Source organism: Chrysemys picta, chromosome 2, assembly GCF_011386835.1.
Source record: "Chrysemys picta bellii isolate R12L10 chromosome 2, ASM1138683v2, whole genome shotgun sequence".
Lineage (NCBI taxonomy): Eukaryota > Metazoa > Chordata > Testudines > Emydidae > Chrysemys > Chrysemys picta.
The window spans coordinates 112735793-112759343 of record NC_088792.1 but is presented as its reverse complement, the minus strand read 5'-3'; the positions used below and the strand labels follow the sequence as shown (position 1 = coordinate 112759343).

The following is a 23551-nucleotide window of genomic DNA, read 5'->3' as shown; positions in this document are numbered from 1 at the left end:
GTGCAGAAGGTAAAGGGTTGCTACAGCTGGGTGCAGTGGAAGAAGTTCCTCTCGAGTACAGGAATAAGGGGTTCTATTCCCTGTACTTTTTAATCCCAAAGGCCCAGGGCGGTCTACGGCCCATCTTGGACCTGGGAGACCTCAACAACTACCTAAAGAAGCTAAAGTTCCTCATGGGCTCTCTGGCTTTGATTATCCCTTCCCTGGATCTGGGAGACCGGTATGCCACCCTCGACTTGGACACATACTTCTGCATAGCGATCTTTCAAGGACACAGATGCTTCCTCTGGTTTACGGTGGGGCCCCACCACTGTCTGTTTGCGGTCCTCCCATTTGGCCTGTCGACAGCACCGAGGGTGTTTACCAAGTGCATGTCGGTGGTAGCGGCTTACCTCAGGCGCCTGGGTATCCAGATCTATCCATACCTCAATGACTAGCTTGTCAAGGGCAGCTCCTGGTCTCAAGTCCAAAGAAGTATTGCCGTACTTCAAGCCACGTGCCACTCTCTGGGTCTACTGGTAAACGACAAAAAGTCGACGTTCGTGCCCGTGCGGAGGATGGAGCTCATTGGAGCGGTCCTCGACTCGACCTGCGTCAGAGCTCTCCTTCCACTGGAAAGGTTCCACGCGTTGACGAACCTCATCGCGGAAGTCTCTGCATTCCCTCTGACTACAGCCAGGGTCTGTCTACACCTGCTGGGCCACATGGCAGGTGCACCTATGTGGTCCACCATACCAGGTTCCAGATGTGGCCCCTGCAACAGTGGCCGGGAACGGTCTATTCCCAGTCCCGAGACCCCTTGGAAAAGATAGTTACCATTCCCCAGGTGATACTTGCTGCGATGGTGGACCGACTGCAGGACAGTCCTGGAGGGGTTTCTGTTCAACAACTCTCCTCACTCCGTCGAGTTGATGTCGGACGCCTCGGACCTCGGCTGGGGTGCGCATCTGGGCGTCCTCCAGACTCAGGTATGTGGTACCTGGAGGAGGTGCAGTTGCATGTAAACGTCAGAGTTCTGAGCAGTCCGGCTGGCATGCAGAGTCTTCTTTCCTCACCTGTCAGGCAAGGTGTTACGAGTTCTACATCAACAGGCAAGGGGGAGCGTGCTCGTCGGCCCTCTGTCAGGAGGCGCTCCGTCTTTGGGACTTCTGCATCAGCCACAAAATCTACCTGGAAGCTTGTCACCTTCCCGGCGTCAGGAATACACTGGCAGACCAGCTCAGCAGGCGCTTCTCCTCTCACCACGAGTGGTCGCTCCATCCAGAGGTAGCCTGCATGATCTTCCAAAGGTGGCGAACTCCCCGAGTTGACGTGTTCGCTACCGGACAGAACAGGAAATGCCACAGGTTTTGTTCTTGGCAAGGTCTGAGCAAGGGCTCCCTTTGATGCCTCCCTCCTCTCGTGGTAAGGGAGCCTGATGTACACATTCCCTCAGATTCTCAGCAATGCCCTGGCAAAGATCGAGAGACAAGGCGCAGGTTATCATGATCGCCCCGGCGCGGCCTCGCCAGCCCTGGTTCGGCATGCTCATGAACCTGACAGCAGCTCCTCCCTGGACCCTGCCCAACCGACTGGACTTGCTGTCACAGGACCAGTTCTTACACCCCCAACTTCGGGTCCCTTCATCTCTCGGCATGGATGCTGCGTGGCTGAACCCAGAGGAGCGAACCTGTTCAGAAGAGGTCCAACGGGTCCTCCTGGAAAAGAGGAAGCCCTCAACTAGACTGACTTACCTGGCCAAGTGGATGAGGTTTTCCCACTGGGTGTCCGAACGGGTCATCTCTCCCTCGTGTTCCTCCCTACAGGCTGTCCTGGACTACCTGCTCCATTTGAGCAACCAGGGCCTGGCGCACACTTCCATTAGAGTGCATCTTGCGGCCATCTCCACTTTTCACCAGCCGATCCAAGGACAGACAGTGTTTTCCCATGATCCTGAGAGGGCTTGAGAGACTTTTCCCGCAAGTACGGGCTCCCATCCTGCAGTGGGATCTTAACTTGGTCCTCTCTAGGCTTACTGTCCCGCCCTTTGAGCTGCTGGGTTCCTGCTCCTTTTCCCACCTGTCATGGAAGGTCACATTCCTAGTGGCGGTGACATTGGCGAGACAGGTCTCTGAAATTAAAGCCTTGACCTCTGAGCCTCCATACACGGTCTTCTACAAGGATAAGGTTCAATTGCGGCCCCACCTGGCCTTCCTGCCAAAGGTGGTCTCCACCTTCCATATGAACATCTTCCTCCTGGTGTTCTGTCCCAAACCGCACAACACCAGTGAAGAGAGGCGTCTTCATGCCTTGGACATCTGAAGGGCCTTGGCTTTTTACTTGGAGTGTACCAAGCCTTTCTGTAAATCGATCTAATTCTTCATCTCTACAGCAGATAGGATGAAGGGTCATCTGGTGTCCTCAGAGGATTTCCAATTGGATTATCTCATGCACGAGCACCTGTTATGACCTGGCGGGGGTTCCGCTGCCGCCGATTGTCAGAGCCCACTACAAGAGCGCAGGTGTCTTTGGCAGCCTTCCTGGCACACATCCCTATCTAGGACATCTGTAAAGCCACAATGTGGTCCTCTGTCCACATGTTTTCCGCTAATTATGCCATCACTCAGCAGGCCAGGAAAGACACTGGGTTCAGCAGAGCTGTGTTGCAGTCTACACGTCTGTGCATTCCTACCTGCCTCCAAGGGTACTGCTTTGGAGTCACCTAACATGGAATGGACATGAGCAAGCACTCGAAGAAGAAAAGTTACCTTTTCCATAACTGGTGTTCTTCGAGATGTGTTGCTCATGCCCCATTCCATGACCCGCCTTCCCTCTCCACTCTTAGTTTCCAGCAAGAAGGAACTGAGGTTGGGGGAGCCGGTGGCACTCCTTATACCGCGCCATGCGGGTGCCACTCCAGGGGGCGCCAGAGCTGGTCCCCTATGGATACTGCTCAGGGAAAAACTTCTGGCACTGAAGCATATGGTGAGCACACACACCTAATATGGAATGGACATTAGCAACACATCTGGAAGAATGCCAGCTACAGAAAAGGTAACTGTCTTGTCTAAAATCTTGAAGGACATGATGACCAGAAACAATCATTTCAGTTTGCTAACTACGTATAATACTTCCTTTGGTTTAATAAATCCATTTTTAAATACAAAATATTTTAATTTTCTTACGTATCCAGCACATTTAATGTAATTTTATTATACTAATTTAGAATGCTGTTTTGTGCATTTTTAATTGAATTTGTTTCCATCCAAAAGCAGCTTGGCACAAACCATGAGTAAAAATTAATTGAATAAATAAAAAATGCATCACTGACCATTTTCTAACTTAATGTAAAAATTAAATATTTGAATAAATGGATGTTAAGCTACATAATTTCTTTAGTAATTTTGTATAGATATAGTGTATCCTCCTGGTTATCAAAAAGTAGTACCAAATTTATTGTAAAGGCTTTATTTGATTGCAAATCAACATTTTAATGGTTATACCAGCCAGTGAGAATCACTCTTTCTTTAGGAAAATAACGAAGTGCAAATGTAGGATATGATTAAAATTCATTTAAATCATTCTATCCTAGAAAATAGAGATTTTGATCAGGTCTGGTAAATCTCAAGAGAAAGTTACTTGTTTGAAGAATTCGGAGGTCTCATGTTTATAATGAACCAAACTAAATTCTTCATTTATATAGGGGAAAACATTTAACAAGAAATGGTATACTTGAAATAAGTTTACCTAATGTAATTGATACACATTTTTATTTAGGTTCCATATAGTTCTCTAGTGTCCATCTGGTTTTATTACATTTGAAGTTGCTTGCATGGTATTGACCCTTTCAGATTCATTTTTTAGTTAAGTGTCTGAAATAAAATTGTAGCTTCTTTAAGATCATAAGATGTCTCTCTTGGAGTTTCCCTGACCACTTGAGGGGAGGGACTTTTAGGTGGGCAGAGCTCATGAAGTAACTTTTTTCCCAGTCAGCTGCCTGCATTCTTTTCAATGAATCATTGAGTCCTTTTCTCTGGAAGCTCCTCTGGGGCTGCTGCTGATTCAAGGTCCAGCTGCTGGACTGATCTATTCCCCCTTCTATCCTGCTACTCTAAAGCATGTAATCAGGGGTTACAAGGGATGACCACTTTTCTCTGGAAAGTTCTAGTTCTATATTTTAAAAATAATACTCCTCAAGTTACTTTTGATGTAGTATGTAGTTAATTGGAGATGGTTGTGTTTTTTCAATAAGGGTAATGTGATCGACTTTAAGACTCTGTATTGAGCTAGATCTGTTTTGAATTATGAGTTCATAATTAACTTTGAATAAATTTTGAGGTGGGTTATGAATTTACATTTAGATTAATTCCTTCATGTTAAAAACTGCAATTATTTGTTTACTTATTACTATTTGACTATAATTTTAGTATGATCTAGGGATATAAAGCAAGACCTAATTTTTTCTTGAACGTGGCACAGATTTTTCTATTTCATGTATATGTGTATATAAGTTTGCATATATTTAATTGTATCCTTTTTTCTTCTCTCCACCATGTGTCACTTATACCCTTATGGCTATCTCTTGTAAATGGATCTGTCCAGGCATATGGTTCCAGCTATTTGGATTCATTTGTAAGCTCTAGCCCTGATAGCATAAGCTATTTGGAATAGGGAGAATCTTTGTGGTACAGTGTATAAGACTTTTGGTTAATACTGTAATATTTCAGATAGGTTTTAGTTGTAAGGGGCTCAGTTTTTCTTGAGATTATTGTTGAAGGCGTATAATCTACAAGTGCTTTTCTTTGGTCTAAGTTTGATACGTTGGTTTCTAGAACTTCCTTGCTTGAGAGAAAAATGGAAGAGAAAAAAATCAAACAGTTGCCTCATTTGGAAGTTAAGAATCGATTGAAGTTCTGTTCCACCTCAAGTCATGTTATGTTCTGAGATTCACAAGAAAAGTAAAATAGAACAACTTTTTTTATGCTTACTGACCTCACAATTGCTTTGAAAAATTGTCTTTAATTATACCAGTTTTGAGGGTGCAGTTACTTTTACAGTTAAGTGCAAAGATGAGAAATGAACTATATGCAGGTGTAAGACTATTTACTTAGCCAATTGTAAGTCATATTTTGTAGGGTAAAGCCAATCTAAATTAACCAATAAAAGGCAAGATAGCGTCTTAATAATGCAAACTAGGACAGTAAGACAATCAAATACCAGACTTAAAAGCATATTTTGACCTACCAAATTTAAAAGGAATTTTTCTGCCTTGTGTGGAATTGCATGGCACATTTGTGGGATTTTTTGCTTAAGATTCTGTATTTTGCTGTAGAATACTGGACTGGATGGTCTGATACAGTGTAGTGTATTATGTAACCTTGTTAATCCTTTAAGTTTTTCTGGATATTCATAGGCATTTCTGTGAACTACTTTTTAAAAAATAACTCCTTTTGCATTCATGTTGTGATGCTACAGCAGTATGATAAGGTGATTAAGGACCCCATAATGACATGTTTGATAGTGTCTAGCAAAATTATGCAAACGGGTGGTACTGTGTTGTGGATGTAATAAGCTGTCATGTAGGCCATTTTACTGTGCTGGTAAAAACATAAAACAAAACAAAAGGAAACACCAACAAATTTAAATTAGTGTCAGCCTGGTAAAACATACCATGAAAAGACAGTGAATTTTGAATTAAACATGTAACGTTGTGTATCTTGTGCAGTAACTAGACTCATTTTGCTTTAACTGATTTGTATTGGTCTTTGTACCGGATGTTTTTGTATAATAATGATGGTTGTAGTATTTTAAAAGTATAAGTGAGTTTGGAAAGGGTTTAAAGCAGTCACACACTTTTTCCCAGTGTTCTTATATATTTTTACACACCGTTTCCGATTTGAATTTTGTAGCATAAGATACCTAACAAAGATTAAAATTTTAAAATAATAGCTCAACGTTTGGTTGTGAAATAGTTACTCCTGGGAGAATTTTCCACCAAAGCATTAAAAATTCTGCACACAGTATTTTAAAATTGTGCAAAATTCTGCCAATTTTGTCAAAATAACACTCTATAATCATGCCAGTTTCAATTATTTAATTTATTTTAAAATACCTGCCAGCAAGTATGTCTGTAACAATACAGTCGCGTGCAGAAATTCCCCCAGGAGTAGAGAGTTAAAGAAACCTCTACGACAACCCAGTTCCTGTTTCTCTGCCCCTTCTCTCCCCCCCCCCCCCCCGCCCCGAGCTCAGCCGGGGGTGGGGGGGCAGACACACACACTCCATCCCTCCCTAGAGTCCAGCTGCAGGGCCCCCCCTCCCAGACACTCACAAACCCTACCCTCTTAGAGTCCAGGGATCCAGAGCGAGAAACAGTCTGATGCTGAGTCCCAGGCTGGCAGGTAGTTTCCTGCGCCCTGCCGCCTCCTTCCTTACCAGGGCGTGCTGGGAACTACAGCTGCTGGGAACCAGTAGTCCCCCCACCCCCTTGGCCTTTTCTTCTATATGTGAACTGGGCTCTGCTGGGTCCAGCGGCCTCTAGTGGCGGCCAACATCTCTTTAGCCCATTTCTGAAGGGGGGAGGATGGAAGGAAATTCTGCACATCCAACATTAATTTCTGCAAAATTCTGCATTGTGCAGTGGTGCAGAATTCCCCCAGGAGTAAATAGTGGAATGGAACTTGAGGCTTTAATTTCTGCTAGAATATTGCTAAAACGTCTGAATACGTTACACAACTACTTCTAATTTGCCTTATCATTTCTGGTACCAGTTCTGGGACAGTACTAACCACCTGAGGGGGAGAGGGGGGGGTGGAGCTGGGCTTTGGGGAGCAGCAGAGGCTCAGCTGGAAGGTTTCCTCCTCCCTTCCGTAGCATCCAGCTTGCGGGGGCGTGTGTTTTTTTTCTGGGTTTGTGTGTGTGTGTGTGTGTGTGTGTGTGTGCTATTTTGCAGTGTGGTGTATCAGTTGTCCCCTCCATCTTGGTTGCTGGTGGCGGGATATGTTTTGCAGTGCGTCGTCAGGAGACCTGAATCCCCAAGGCACTGACCTGACCCCTTTTCTGCTGTAGTTGCTAGGAGCCATTTTTTATTCTCTTCTCCCCCCCACATCGCCCATTGCAGGCTGCATATGGTGCTTTCCCCAGCCATCCATACCTTGCCAAGATGGAGCATGAAGCTGTCCCTGGCAGCTGGGCTCACTCAGCCGTTTTTGCTCACTGGGGGGCTCCCCTGCCAAACCTAGGGTTCCCCTGCCCAATTCCCCACAAACTTGGGGTTCCCCCATCCCACACACCCCAAATCTCCGTCTCTCCCCTCCCCCCAACCCCCCACACACATTGTGGCTGCCCCACCCCTTCCAAAACATTCTTCAGGCATCTTTGGTCAGACAGTCCCCATAACAGCTATAGCCACTTAGGATCAACATAGCAAAAGGACACTGATATGTTGCTACTAACAAGTGTCTATACACAAAACATGTCTTTTTGACATGTTAAATCTGTAGGGCAGTGTAGTTTAGTGCATAACATTTGGGTGTTGTATTGGAAACCTGGTTTTATTCCTAACTCTGCCTGAAGTAATTTTATGTAATCTGTCTTTGTAAAAATTGTGTTCCTAATTCTTGACTCTGTACTACAGTTTGAATGATCAGAAGACCTTGGTTAGTAATTTGAGTTCAGCCAAGTAGTTCCAGACTACACCTGCTCCAGCACTCTTTGGAGGGGCCTGACTCCACAGCAGTCCTGGGTTGAGAAGGAACTGACGGGAGCCAGGGTGGCACTGCCCTTATATAGCCATGGCAGGGGCTGTGAAGGGAGGGATGCGAGCACCACACCTATGGGTACTGCTAGGCAAAATTCTCTGACTTTGGTGCACTGGGCACGCACACACCTGAGTTACAGGTTTTTGCCCACATCTCAAAGAACAACAGTTACAATTACAGGTAAGTAACTAGCTTTTTTTCTGGATTAGATGGAAGTTATGGCAGCTGCGTAGTGTACAATTAGAGATTTTAGTTCCTGAGGAGGAGGGAGGCAGTTTGGAATTGTAGGATAAGCAGTTCAGCTGGGAATATCTGCTCTTTGAGGCAGGAATTGTCCCCATATTTTGTCTAGCACTTAGCACAATGAGATATTGTGCTATAAATGGTAAATATTTGTGCCAAAGTTATCAGCAGTAAAATAATTGTGTTGACATGCAGATTTATTTGAAGATTGAGCTAAACCATTGCGGTGAGTGGGGCAGTTCACAACTCTGATATTATTGCAGGGTCTTTGCAGAAAACGCTGCATTGGTGTACACTCAGTTCACGTTTTCAAGGTTACCTTCACAACCAAGAGGGGCTAGAAAATATTTTTTTTTAAACTGATAGATTCTGCAGAATATTGCCAAAAGAGTTGGAATTGCAGAATTTGCAGCTTTGTGGAAGACTGCTTTATGTGAGTTCCCTGTGGGAATGGCTTCTTTCTCATCACGTTGACCCACACAGGACTATTTGTAGCCTGGGACTTGGGTACAAGGGACATTTTCAAAAGGCCTAATATGTATTTCATTTGCTCTGCTGAAATCTGATTACAAGAAGTTACCTTATAAAACTTCCTGCATGTCTGTCTTACAGTATGAAGGCCAGGTCTACACTGTAAACTTACATCGGTATAATTACATCACTCTGAGTATGGAAAATCCACACCCCTGAGTGATAGTTATACCGACCTAACCCCCAGTGTAGACAGCACTGTGTTGATGGAAGAGCTTCTTACGGAGGTGGATTAACCACTCTGATGAGAGGAGGTCTCCCATTGGTATTGTAGCATCTTCTCTGAAGAGCTGCAACGGTGCAGCTGAAATATTGTAAGTGTAGACCTGCCCAAAATACAATATGCTTACACATGAGATCATACTAAAGTTAGCTTTTCAAATCTTAAATTGATTTGCCTCTAATAGCAGTTGCTGTATATTAGAAACTGCTTGTTTGAATCATAATTTAATTTGGCAGAGAGAGAATCAGACTTGCATGCTTTTCTCAAACTTTATTTTTCCTGACTTAAGTTGCTTAAGTAGATGTATTGAAACCAAGACTGATAAGTTAGCATATCAGAGAATATGTAAAGGTACTTTTTTCCAGACAGCATTTTAAATAATTTAAACTTACTCCTGTACTTGAGTGTTTTGAAGCTTCACACTTATCCCTCATTCCATAACTCCATCAATTTATCTTCTGAATGATTTAAGGCAGCACCACAAATCCTTGTGTCAAGACCATAGTATAAATACATGTGTATTCAGACATGGAGAATAGGGATATAGAGCAGTGGTTCCCAAACTTTAACAGCCCACGAACCCCTTTCACTAAATTGTGAAATCTCGTGAACCCCCTCCTAAAAATGAATATTTTCAGGGATTTAAGTTTAAATTTCCTCAGTGTGATGGATGCCCCAACTGCCGGGCCCCGGAAGCTATGAACCTCTGAAAAATATTTTTAATTGAAACTTTTTTTAACAAACCTAGAAAAACCAGAAACCAAAAATGTTTCTGTAAAATGTTTTTTTGGCTTTTTGTTTTTAAAAAAAAAGAATGGTTTCTAATAAAAAAAAATTCTTTTTTGGTTTTCAAAAATCAGAAAATGCTTCATGAAAACAGTTTTTGAAAATGGACCATTTTTCCGTTTCAGTTTTTTGTAAATTTTTCTTGGGGAATTTTGAAAAATGTGAAAAAAAAATTCAAAACTTTCTGTGAAAAATGCTTGGTATTTTTCACCCACCTCTAGTTTCAGATGAGGTTGTGGCTGGTTATAACAAGGAGGGCTGTGCTTCTGGCTTTAGATGAGATTTGACAAATTCCTGGGGCTCGGGCTGGGGTTCAGGCTGCCAGCTCCCCCACTGATGGGGGCAGGGCTCGGGCTGCTGGCCCCAATTGCACGGCCCCGCTCTCCCTGGGGCTCAGGCTGTCAGCCCCGCGTGGAGCGCTGTGATTCGAGCTGCCGGCTCCCCCGCTGACCGCCGGGACTTGGGCTGCCAGCCCCTACTGCCTGGCCCCGCTCTCCCTGGGGCTTGGGCTGCCAGCCCCGCGCGGAGTGCTGGGGTTCGGGCTTCCGGCTCCCCCGCTGACGGGGTCATGGCTTGGGCTGCCGGCTCCAACTGCCCAGCCCCTCTCTGCCTGGGGCTCGGGGTGTCTGCCCTGCAACTGGGTCCCACCTGGTATCTCCAATGCCCGAGGTCCTCTGTCTGCCATTAGTGAAATTTTTCTGGCAAACCCCCTGTAACGTTCTGCGAACTCCCAGGGGATCGTGAACCCCAGTTTGGGAACCACTGATATAGAGGTGTCAGCCACTTATGATACCTGATTTGTTGATTACATATGCCACAGTATACTAATTGGGCATAGAGACTTGATTAGATCCATAAATTACCAGAATTTTTGTATACTTTCAGGACATATTGAATTGTTCTATTCAGATTCTAATAATGTAAAAGGAGATCATTCAGAGAAGGAACTAAAAGCCTAACATTCTTTCCCATCAGCTCTAAATAGTGCCATCATTATCATGAAGGTTTTGAGAAGGCTTTACACCAACTTTAGGAAAAAGCGGTGGATACTCCTTTGTTTGAAGTTGCTAGTTTGAAAGTTCAGCCAACTAAGCCCTGGTCTACACTACAAGTTTAGGTCAAATTTAGCAGTGTTAGATCGATTTAACCCTGGACTCTCCACATGACGAAGCCATTTTTGTTGACTTAAAGGGCTCTTAAAAGCGATTTCTGTACTCCTCCCCCATGAGGGATTAGCGCTGAAATCGACATTGCCGGGTCGAATTTGGGGTAGTGTGCACGTAATTTGACGGTATTGGCCTCCGGGAGCTATCCCAGAGCGCTCCATTTTGCCTGCTCTGGACAGCACTCTCAACTCAGATGCACTGGCCAGGTAGACAGGAAAAAGCTCCGGGAACTTTTGAGTTTCATTTCCTGTTTGGCCAGCATGACGGGCTGATCAGCACAGGTGACCATGGAGTCCCAGAATCACAAAAGAGCTCCAGCATGGACCAAACGGGAGATACTGGATCTGATTGCAGTTTGGGGAGATGAATCTGAGCTATCAGAACTCCATTCCAAAAGACGAAATGCCAAAACATTTGAAAAAAATCTCTAAGGGCATGATGGACGGAGGCTACAACAGGGACCCACAGCAGTGCCACATGAAAATTAAGGAGCTCAGGCAAACCTGCCAAAGAGGCAAACGGCCACTTTGGGTCAGAACCCCAGACATGCCACTTCTACAATTAGCTGCATGCAGTTCTAGGGGGAGCCCCCACCACTACCCCACCCCTGTCCGTGGACACCTGCAAGGGGGGAGTCTCACGCAACAGGGAAGAGGATATTTGGGATGAGGAAGATGAGATGGAGGAGGAGGATAGCGCACAGCATGCAAGCGGAGAAACCGTTCTCCCCGACAGTCAGGAACTGTTTATCACCCTAGAGCCAATACCCTCCCAACCCGGGCTCACGGACCATGAAACCGGAGAAGAGACCTCTGGTGAGTGTACCTTTGTAAATATAATGCATGGTTTAAAAGCAAGCATGTTTAATGATTAATTTGCCCTGAAGACTTGGGATGCATTCGCGGCCAGTACAGCCCCTCCTTTTAAATGGCCAACCCAACAGGTGCTTGGTATGGTAAAGGAGGGCGCTGCTGTTTGAAACCATTCCCACATGTTCTGAAGGTTGAAGAAGCCGAAAGATTGTGGCTTACCATGGCTGCCAGCAAGCCAAATTCTGTTGCCCGGCCCTGCATGTGTGATCTCTAACACCAAACCGGCAGGCCCTCAATAGAAGAGGCAAAATGCGACCTTGTACCGAAAGCACATGTGCTATGTAATGTTAACAGCTTGGTTCACCGTGAAAGAATCTACCCATTGTTCTCTAAAATGTCTTTTAAATACTACTCTCCCTTTTTTCCTCCCGCAGCTGCAAATGTTTCAACGCTCCCCCTATCATCTCTGTCCCAGAGGCTAGCGCAGATAAGAAGGCGAAAAAAACACACTCGTGATGAAATGTTCTCTGAGCTTATGCAGTCCTCCTGCACTGAAAGAGCTCAGCAGAATGTGGTGGCAAACAATGTCAGTTCAGGAAAGCAGAAAATGAACACGAGGACAGAAGGGATGAGCAAGATGAGAGGTGGTGGCAGCGCGATGAGAGGAGACAGGATGCAATGCTAAGGCTACTGGGGGATCACACCGATATGCTCCGGCGTCTGGTGGAGCTGCAGGAAATGCTGCAGCAGCAGCACAGACCGCCACTGCAGCCCCTGTGTAACCACCTGCCCTCCTCCCCAAGTTCCATAGCCTCCTCACCCAGATGCCCAAGAACACGGGGGGAGGGGAGGGGCAGCTCCAGGCACCCAACCACTCCACCCCAGAGGACTGCCCAAGCAACAGAAGGCTGGCATTCAATAAGTTTTGAAGTGCAGTGTGGATTTGTCCTTCCCTCCTACCCTCATCCACCACCCCATCCTGTGCTTCTGTCCTCACGCACCCCTCCCGGGCTACCTTGGCACACCCTATTTGTGTGATGGATTAATAAAGAATGCATGATTTTGAAACAATACTGACTTTATTGCTTCTGCAAGAGGTGATCGAAGGGGGGAGGGCAGTTGGCTTAAAGGGAAGTAGAGTGAACCAAGGGAGCAGGTTTTCATCAAACACACAGAACTGTCACACCATAGCCTGGCCAGTCATGAAACTGGTTTTCAACGCTTCTCTGATGCGCAGCACGCCCTGCTGTGCTCTTCTAATCGCCCTGGTGTCTGGCTGCGCATAATCAGCGGCTAGGCGATTTGCCTCAGCCCCCCACCCCGCCATAAAGGTCTCCCCCTTACTCTCTCAGATATTGTGGAGCACACAAGTAAGCAGCAATAACAATTGGAATATTGGTTTCACTGAGGTCTAACCGAGTCAGTAAACTGCGCCAGCGTGCTTTTAAATGTCCAAAGGCCCATTCTACCACCATTCTGCGCTTGCTCAGCCTATATTTGAACAGCTCCTTACTGCAGTCCAGAGTGCCTGTGTATGGCTTCGTGAGCCATGGAATTAAGGGGTAGGCTGGGTCCCCAAGGATAACTATAGGCATTTCAACATCTCCCAACAGTTATTTTCTGGTCCGCGAAGTGAGTCCCTTCCTGCAGCTGTTCAAACAGACCAGAGTTCCTGAAGATGTGAGCGTCATGTACCTTTCCCAGCCATCCCACGTTTGTCGGTGAAACGTCCTTTGTGATCCACCAGTGCTTGCAGCACCATTGAAAAGTACCCCTTGCGGTTTATGTACTGGCTGCCAAGGTGGTCTGGTCCCAAGATAGGGATATGCGTTCTGTCTATCGCCCCGCCCCAGTTAAGGAATCCCATTGCAGCAAAGCCATCCATTATGAGCTGCACATTTCCCAGAGTTACTACCCTTGATAGCAGCAGCTCAGTGATTGCGTTGGCTACTTGGATCACAGCAGTCCCCACAGTAGATTTACCCACTCCAAATTGATTCCCAACTGACTGGTAGTTTTCTGGCATTGCAAGCTTCCAGAGGGCTATCGCCACGCGCTTATGAACTGTGAGGGCTGCTTTCATCTTGGTATTCTTGCGCCTCAGGGCAGGGGAAAGCAAGTCACAAAGTTCCATGGAAGTGCCCTTATGCATGCGAAAGTTTCGCAGCCACTGGGAATCATCCCAGACCTGCAACACTATGCGGTCCCACCAGTCTGTGTGTGTTTCTCGGGCCCAGAATCGGCGTTCCACGGCATGAACCTGCCCCATTACCACCAGGATGTCCAAATTGCCAGGGCCCATGCTTTCAGAGAAGTCTATGTCCATGTCCTCATCACTATCATGATCGCGCTGTCGTCGCCTCCTTGCCTGTTTTTGCAGGTTCTGGTTCTGCACATATTGCAGGACAATGCGCGAAGTGTTTACAATGCTCACAACAGCAACGGTGAGCTGAGTGGGCTCCATGCTTGCTGTAGTATGGCGTTTGAAGGAGAGCAGGAAAGCAGAGTTGCAGCGGAATCGGTGGATGACGACGGATGCCACGAGAATAGATATTTATACCAAACGACGAGAGGACCTGCGAGGTGGGTTCATGGCACCAGGAGAGCAGAGTTGCACCGGAAGCGGTGGCGGACGACGGTTAGCACCACGTACATTTCCTGGGGACCCGGGAGCCCATGACAGACAACATGGAGAAATTTGCTGTCGAGGTAATATCAGCAGAGCAGAGTTGCAGCAGAATACGTGGATGACGACGGATGCCACAAGAATAGATATTTATACCGAATGACGAGAAGACCTGCGAGGTGGATTCATGGCACCAGGAGAGCAGAGTTGCAACGGAAGCGGTGGATGATGATGGTTTTCAGTTCTACTGCACTGTCTGCTGCCAGAAGCACCCAGGACCCAACAGCATCGGTAAGCTGAGCGGGCTGCACGCTTGCTGTGGTATGGCGTCTGCGTGGAAAAAAGGCGCAAAATGATTCTCTGCTGTTGATTTCACAGAGGGAGGGGCAACTGACGACATGTACCCAAAACCACCTGTGACAGTTTTTGCCCCATCAGGCACTGGGAGCTTAACCCAGTATTCCAATGGGTGGCGGATAGCTACCCACATAGTAAGTCGATGCTAGCTACGGTAGTGAGGATGCACTCCGCCGATTTAATGCACTTAGTGTGGACATACGCAGTCGACTGTATAAAATAGATTTCCAAAAATCAACTTCTATAAAATCGACCTAATTTCGTAGTGTAGACATACCCTGAGACTCTGAAGTTATACTGACCTTGGTATTTGATAAGTCGACTGAAGAAAATTGCAGTTGATGCAATGACTATAGTAATACTAAAAATCTGAAAGCATCTGATCAAGGACTTTCTTTTTCAATCTAGGAACCTTTTTTCATCTGATCTTACCGTCAAGAGCAGTGGCTCTTTGAACATATTTCCATATTAGACAAAATGCATAATGTATTTTGAGCCTATTGCAGAATCTGGCCTAATTCTAGGCCCGGGAAACCTTGTTGGTGTGTGTTTTAATATTTATTTCGCAAAAAAGGCAGAAGGTATGAATCTTGTTTTTTCTTATAAAAATAAAATTAAATTAAAACTTTAAAAATCATGTTGCCACTGTAAGCCTAAGCAGTGTAGGTTTAATTTTTTTTTTTTAATAACTTCTCATCCTCAGACACTGATATTACCCACTTTGGTCCGAGCCGTGCCATATCCTCAGTTTTCCTCAATTGAGATTTGATAGTTCCAACATGAGAAATACGTTTGGCAAGGGAGGCTTAAAAAATATAGTTTCAGCTATTTGGAGAAGAGAATTCTTCTATGTTTCTATCAAAAAATGCTTTTCTAGGGGCAATTTGTTATGCCAGGAAAACTAGTAAATTGCCACTTTCCTTTTGTGAAATTCTGCTTGAATTCTGTAACCACAATGGTTTTAAGGACCATTTTGGATTTTGTTTCCAGGGTTTAAAGAAGATTTCTACTTGGTTCATGAGATTATGCGACCTTTCTTCTATCCAAATCTTTGAAATAAGACGAAAGGAAAATTTCATACTCTTGATGTCAGGTAAATTATGAAATACTAATGATGGCAGAGAATTTAGCAGGTTGGATTAAAATGTGTGGAAAAGTTTTTGAAGGTTTTGTCTGCATTCAGGTCACTGGTTGAAAGATTAAGGATAGATTTTGATGTGAATAGTAGAAATTAAGACCTCTGTTTAGCATAAATGGCTACAATCCAAGACTCTGAAGATGAAGCTCTTTTCAGAAGTAGTGGAAGGTTCTGATATAGACTTTTTGGCAATGTTTTTTATGCTCCCATAAATTAAAACTGTGGTTATATGTTGTGTTATATGTTCGAAGGAAGTCCAGCAAATGTGATACTTAAATAGTTCCACTTTGCTCTGATATTTTGTTTTTAGTCCTTTTAGCCATATTGGTACTACAGGATAATAGTGAATTTTTATTCCAGTGCATGGATTGCCTTTTGGTGATTTCTAGGTGGGTTGTTTCTGAATACTAGAGTTAGTGTCAAGGTTATTGTTAAATAATGGACTCATCTGTAAAAGTTTCAAGAGGCTTTCAATATCCAGGAAGGGTTAAACCAGTATTTAATGCACGTTTTCAAGTTAAGAATAAGATTTTCTTCTATAGCAATCATACTTTAAATTGAGTTCTTAACTTCATGGACAGTGAAAAATAATTACTTCATTGCAAATGTAAGGATACTGTAATCTGTGTCCAAATTAAGCTCCATTATATTTCCATACCAAAGATTTTGCAATTTATAATTTTTTTCACTAATATAAACAGCATTATAATAGGGGATGTGCTACCTAAAACATTCCATTATTGGGGGAGAGCTCTAGCACCAACATTGAAATTTGGCCAGGGGATAATCCTGGGGTTAGGGAAGTAACTGTTACTGTCCCCATGTAAACTCTTTAGAACTGGGTTAAGTCGTAAGCTTCTAAAGCACCATTTCCCATCTCTGTTTTGCTTAGTGTTGCTTGCATGAAGCTTGCTGCTAAGAATCTATTAGTGTCCTATTAGAACTTCAACATTTTATCACTTGAACAACTTGCTGTAGCATGCCATACAACTAAACTTCTGAATTTGGGGGGGGGGGGGGGGATACCGAATGGATGCTCTTGTTCCCTTCTCTTGTTTTTACCCATCAAAATATCTTTTTGTCTGGGGGAACATGCACTGGGCTGTATACCAAGAGACCGTGAATTCTATACTTAAAGCTTCTAACTTCCATTAATAATTCTGTGCCCTACATAACTCTGTATTGACCTCATCCTCCCCCCACTGAAAGGTTACAGAATCGGGGGAAGAACCCAGATCTTAAATTTGGCAGACCCATGTTTGTCATTTAGCTGTACTGCCTCTCAATCTGCCAAATCTTTGTGCTTGGATATGCCATTGTAAAATGGGGCTCACGCATGCCTGTATAAAACATTATTCTCAGGTTACATGTCGTCCTGTAGTGGCTGGTCTTCAGGGGATAATAGATTACTCCTGCTGGTAGCTAATATAGTTAATCCTCTAGCTCAACCAGTAAGAGGTCTGTCCTGCAATAATCCAGGATTTAAAATCTGCTGATGATACAGGTGACGATATTAAGGTTTCATATAGTAGAATTTGTGTGTTCCTTTTAAAAAACATTAGGAAACAACATACAAACCCCCTACGTGTTAAATATATTAAGTTTGAAAGTTCAGTACTCAAATGTTAGGAAATTGTAGAATTTAAGATTGTGTGGTTCAGTTTTATCCCTGTTCCCTTGTGCGTATATATTATGAGAGTACTTTATTACTTGATCACATAGTTATTTCAAAAGGATCCCTACCTCAGTAGCAGCATTTTAACATCGTTTTGTGTATGTAATTCACTATAGAATGTAAAACAGACCTGTTGAGAAGGCATGCAAGGCTTGTCAATAAATTAATCTCTTCACAGTATTACCTGCAGAAATGTTTTTTCCGTGGTTTTTAAAACCATGAAACAAACTGTAGCAAACTCTACTAAACTAATGTATAATAAGCAAGTATTTATGTAGTATTCTATATAGCACACTTCGGTTTTAAGAATGATGCTTAGATTATTGTATTCACTGTTCAATTTACACACAACGATTCAAAGAATCAGTAATGTTTCTGGAATCTCTAAATGCCAAGTGATATGCTGCAGTGAGATTAGCCTATAGGTTCCTTAATGGGGTAGTATTTGAGATGGTATTGCTTGTAGGAATCGTCAGTAAACTGATTCAGATTAGTGCTTCCTCAATGTTTTGTATTTGTCTGAATGTTTTAAAGTTTGATTTTAGTGTAAAATTAGCCATTGTTGGTCCAGATGACTAATCTTGAAATGATACAAATGTTGGTCCTTTTATATGGTACTGAGAAATTAAAATGGTAAAAGAATAACCATCCATCATGACCTGAAAACCAAACAAGGCTGAGCAATAGATGCAGTGATTTAATTCTGTCAGATCAGACCTTGTATTCAGTGGCTTAAAGCTCCTCTCTTTTAATAGCTTTGCAATCCAGGCAGAGCTATTGAGAATGAACTTCAATTCACACAGGTACCTTTTTTTTAGATACAGAATTCTTCTTTGATCTGCAGAATCTCATAGTTTAAACAAGGTCTAAATTAACACCCCACTGCTATACTGCTTTATCTTGCACTGTTTTCAATGGCTTGATAAAGTGTGTGTTTCTCAGGTTTCAGGTTTTTTTAATAACTTCTCATCCTCAGACACTGATATTATCCACTTTGGTCTGAGCCGTGTCATATCCTCAGTTTTCCTCAATTGAGATTTGATAGTTCCAACTTGAGAAATAGGGGATTACTTTTTGTTAGTCCAAGTAAGGTTACATTTCTTGTCTCTGATTATGTCATGCCTCTTTTTGAATTCTTCTACTGGCTCCCACTTCTCTGATGCACAAGTTCAAGCTTCTCATCCCCTTCAAGATCCCATGTAATTTTCTTGCCCTATAAATCTCTCCCTATCTAATCACCTCTCTTCTCCTTGACTCTGCCAATAATGACAGTCTTGTTGCCCATTTTATACATTTTCTTCTGCAGCGGTGTCTGTGGTTTCTTGTGGGCTATTCCTTAATTGATAGAATGTCCTTCTTAAACTGGTTCATTCTTTCATTTACATCCACTCTGAAAATCCTCTTTCTGTGATGTATACAAGAAACTTGGTTGACCATCTACTTATTACTTTTTCACATGTTTGGGGACAAGAGGTCAAATGTTGGGAGGATGAAGCTGGAGATTTATGTGAGGGAGAAGATGAAAAGCTTATTTGATGGGGGAGAGAGGGAACCTTAGTGTGTGTAATATTAAAATAAAATCCATGTATCAATAAACTTGTAACTAATAAGACTAGTCACCCTGATTGTTCTGTATATTGCAACCCTCTTACCTATCCTTTGTCTTTTTTTAGATCAAAGCAGCTGGAAGAGGCTACTTGCATGTTTGGGAACTGTAGCAATCTAAATAAGTAATGATACTGAACCGCTTTAGGTAGAAGTTCATAGGTTGAGGGCCATTTCTGCAAGGAAAGGGCTTGACATATAATGTAAAACTTTCATCCCCAGCAGTCATTTGGGGCCCTCTTTAACCTATATTGGAGATGAAATGTAGGCTTGGCAAGCTGGTCAATTGACTGCATGTTTGACCACAATCAGATATTCCAGTAAGAATGCCCTGGTGTAGGAGGTGGTCTGCCTTTTTGATTGCATCATGGCGCCATGTGTTTACAAGTCTACATAAGTGTCTTGATCACTCATTTTACTACATGCTAACCTGTTAGGAAAAAGGTAAATTAATTGAAAACTGAGCATCTTGATTAGCTGGAATGAAGTGTTGTCTATTTATTTGTATACCAGGCCAATGATGTACATAGTGGTTTACAAAGGACATAAAAATTAAGACTGTGGTCCCTGCCTCAGAGCCTACAATCTAAACTGACTAGACAGGCATACATACATTAATTCTGTATGGAGAGAAAAGAGAGTTCAGTCATTACTTTTCCCCCCAACACGGAGACAAAGATGTGCAGCCATTAAGTCTTGCCCTTAACAAACAAAAGTATCAAGGTTATTACCTCCCTAACTTCTCCCCCCACCCTCAACAAAGTATGCAACCCATCTTAAATGCCCTTGTGAATAACCCCCCCGCATGTAAATAAACCGCCCTCAATAAAAAGCCCCTTCATAGTCCCCTACCCCCCAAACATATACATGCATCCTTAGCCAAAGCTTCCAGATAATATAAAAAGTTCTTTGCTAATGAGAGGGATTGACATCATATCTCTTTAGAGACCTTTCCCATCCTGTCCCTTTCTTCCTCCTGCTATGGCTTATGAGTCCATTTTGTTTTGCTGCAGGGAGGAGGGCCTGTTCCTGTGCCCTACCCCACTCCCATACCTGTGTGATTTGTGATTCTGTAAAGGTTCTGGGAGGAAAGGTGCAGTATGGCCAAATACAAGGCTGGATATTCTGGAAATAGAACTGAATGGCTACTGGTTGGTTGACTTATTGAAATACAGGAGGTACTTCATTATCTAGAGAGCATTCTAGAAGTAGTGAGACATAACAGGGACATAATGAGGAAAGACAAAATCATGTGTATGGAAACTTTTTTTATTAGACATGAACATGGATAACTTTTAATGCTAAGTGCAAGTTCTTTGAGTCTGTCCACCTTCTGTTCTGAGTAGGTGACCCATGTAGATAGAATGGAGAAATATTTGTTGAATTTTTGTGATGTGCAGCTATTGGCAGAGAGATTATTTCAGTCAAAAAGCAAAAAAAGGGAAATCTGGTACGCATCGAAAATTTTCTTCTGTGCATTCTCTTTCCACTTAATCTTTGACAGCATGACCACAAAGCATGGAGTTTTTCATGACAACGATCTGAGTGACTGTGAAAGTGAAGCTAATCCCATTACTTCATCTAAGAATTTTGCTACTCCACCTGCTTTAGCCACAAAAACTCCTACTTCTAGAAAGTCTTCAGATATTCATCAAAGTGGTGGAAGTTTTTGGATAGAATATCCCATTACTAGGAAAACAAAATTGACCAGACATTTGCTAGATGTATTTATGGCAGCAATACACCATTTCATATTGTCAAAAATCCTTATATGCTGGAATTTTATCATAAATTGCATTGTGTATTAAGTACCAAATAGGAAACTACTTGCGGGAAATCTGAATGTGAAACGGCTGATGTAAAAAAAGAGAGTTGGCGTTATTGTGCAGGCTCTTCACGTGTCTTTAGTGTTGGATGGAGCACAATCAGGGTGTTAACAGCTTCATGGTAATAGCTCCATAGCCACTGTGTTATTCATTCCAGTGCATCACCCCACACCCCAATATATTGCTAACCAGTTTACAAATATAATAAATGAATTGGGTCCATGGAAGGCTATTTTGGTTGTGGCCAACATAATATGAAAGCTGCTTGGGCATTGTTGATAAACAAGTATCCACGCTTTGTGTTATGGATGTGCTGCCCATATAATCAGCTTTACATTGGTGATTTCGAAGATCTGACTACTTTCTCAAGTGTCTAAAATGAAAAGCATTGTCAAGTTTTTCAAAAGCAAACAAGTAGCAACAGTCATTTTTCATTTTTCAGCATCATTTAGTAAGCACTTAGTTTCATCCATACTGAGTAAAAATGATTGCGCTCAATGGGTATCTATTAAATGTCTCAAAGATTTTTGGATATGCAAGAAGCCTCTTTAATCAGCTGCTGTTGAAGAAAGGGTGGACTCCAAGTAACCCACACTGACATTCTTGATATCTTTTGGATACGAAACTAAAAATTCATTTCACTGTTTGAAACTGTAGCTCAGTCCATTCAGAATATGGAAAGTGATAGCTCTGCATTGTCTAATGCCAAGAACTAGTTCCAGAATGTTAAGAAACATACACCTCTACCTCGATATAACACTGTCCCCAGGAGCCAAAAAATCTTACTGCGTTATAGGTGAAATTGCGTTATATTGAATTTGCTTTGATCCACCGGAGTGCGCAGCCCCGCCCTCCCGGAGCACTGCTTTATTGCGTTATATCCGAATTCGCGTTATATCGAGGTAGAGGTATATTTTTGAGTATACTGAATGCAGTCCATTTAAAAAAGCTGAAGAGAAAGAGAGGATAGACAAAATAATAGCATGGAAAAAATCAAGTGATCACTTGTGCACAAATGCTGCCTACCATCCTGATCCAGACTTCTGGGGCCAAGAATTTTCTGATGATGACTTCGATTCAGCTTGTGATCTCATAGTGGCTGTTGCAAATTTTAGTGGATATACAAACAAACAATTCTGACAGATGTATCAAATTATAAAGGAAGAAATAGCCTGTGCAATGGTTTTTAAAAAAAAAAATCCAGTGCAATCCCAACAGTTGAATGAAAATTGCTTTCTCCTTTGTCATGGTAGAAAGACTTGTCATCCTTGCACTCTAGCTACAATGGCAGAAATTATTTTAACACTTCTGTGTACTTCTGCATGTGTGGAATGAAACTGGTTGGTTTGGGGAATCATCTATCCAAACACTAGAAATAGATTGAAGAGCTCCATTGCTGGAAAGCTGGTGACTGTCACAATTTAAGGTTACAGAAGAAAGAGTCAGATAAGAGTTGACTTAGAGTTCATCAGATGAAGAGGAAGATAATGATGAATTTGATGACCGATATAAATGAAACAGTTAAAGCTGATTTTTTAAAAAAAAAAAGCTAAAAGCAAGGTGCTCTAAGAGTTGCCCTGCTGTCTACCTAGCATAAGAGAAACTATAAAAGAAAGTCATTTAATTGCAATGTGTTTATTTCTGTTTAATTCTTTTGTGACTGTTCAGTCTTGAATAACATTCACGTTTAAATGCTAACCTAGTATTGCTACAAAATGTAGTTTCACTTTTTGTGTGTCAGTCAGCTAGATAACTTCTTGTAATTATACATAAGTTTCTATCTAAGGCTAATCTTTTTGAAGACCATAAAGTCTTACTTTAAATCACTGATTTATCAGAACAAGAAAGAAAGAGTATGTGACCATTTTTTACTTTGACTATATTTGGCCAGTTATGTGGCCAGTTATGTTTGGACTGGTCAAACGTCCAACCCTACAGATGTGCCATTCTTATATTAAAATCCTTTAAAATTAGAGAACAGACACAATCCAAATAAAAGAACAATATAATTAAGTATTTTTTAAAATACCTTCCATAGACTTAATTCATAATAATGGCAAGTACCTTTGTGGTTTAAGAGCTGTTTGAAGTTATAAACATTCATAGGAACATTTCTACTAACAGCTATAGCTATTTTACTATTAGTAATAAATATTTATATTAATAAAAAATCCTATTGTGCTGGGTGCAGTACATACACAGAAAGTAATGGTGTTCCCAAGTAATAGTGTAACACACTATAGACACAACTCTTAATTTCATCCTTGGATAATGATGACAAAGTCATGGTTATATAGTTTGATGAGGGGGTTAATGATCTGGTCATGGTTATTAGATTTTTAACGGTAGCAAGTCCTCTGTTTGTCACCCCCCCCTTCTGTTTGTGTGTGTGTGTGTGAGAAGTGCATATCTTCCAATATACTTAAAACAGTAGATATCGGTTTTCAAATATTTACATAAGTTTGCATAAATATACCTAAAGTTACAGAGAGGGGCAAAAAGAAAAGTAGAGATCTTAGTATTTCATACTCTCTCCTCCCTGTCAGCATAAACATTTCGTTCCAAAAGAATTTCACACCACAACCACTAATTTTATTATTAAAAAAACAAACTCCAGCCCAGTTTCACTGTAAAACAGTTCCCCATACCATGCCCCCCTTTCGCAAATTTTGGTGGAAAGTAGTGCCAAGGAGCTTTTCAAATGCCTTCCAGCCCTGAGAGAGCAAAGCAGGTCAGGGAGGAGAATGCTCAACCTCCATCACCCAAGCCTGTGTGGGAGAACCGGATAGGGGAGGATCTTCCCTTACTCATAGACCTCAGGTGG

The 23551-nt window shown here is 42.6% G+C and overlaps 1 protein-coding gene across 5 annotated transcripts in view; it reads left to right on the top strand.

Moving 5' to 3' along the window:
- The window catches only part of GALNT1 (polypeptide N-acetylgalactosaminyltransferase 1), a 200325-nt gene that overhangs the window by 92593 nt on the left and 84181 nt on the right, over positions 1–23551 (top strand). The window contains exon 1 of one of the 5 annotated variants that reach the window (XM_065584001.1): positions 15557–15576. The exons of the other annotated variants lie outside the window; for them this stretch is intronic. The gene's annotated coding sequence lies outside the window, so the exon portion shown is untranslated. Of the gene's footprint in view, positions 1–15556; positions 15577–23551 lie in introns of those variants that run through there. 5 annotated transcript variants of the gene reach the window in all.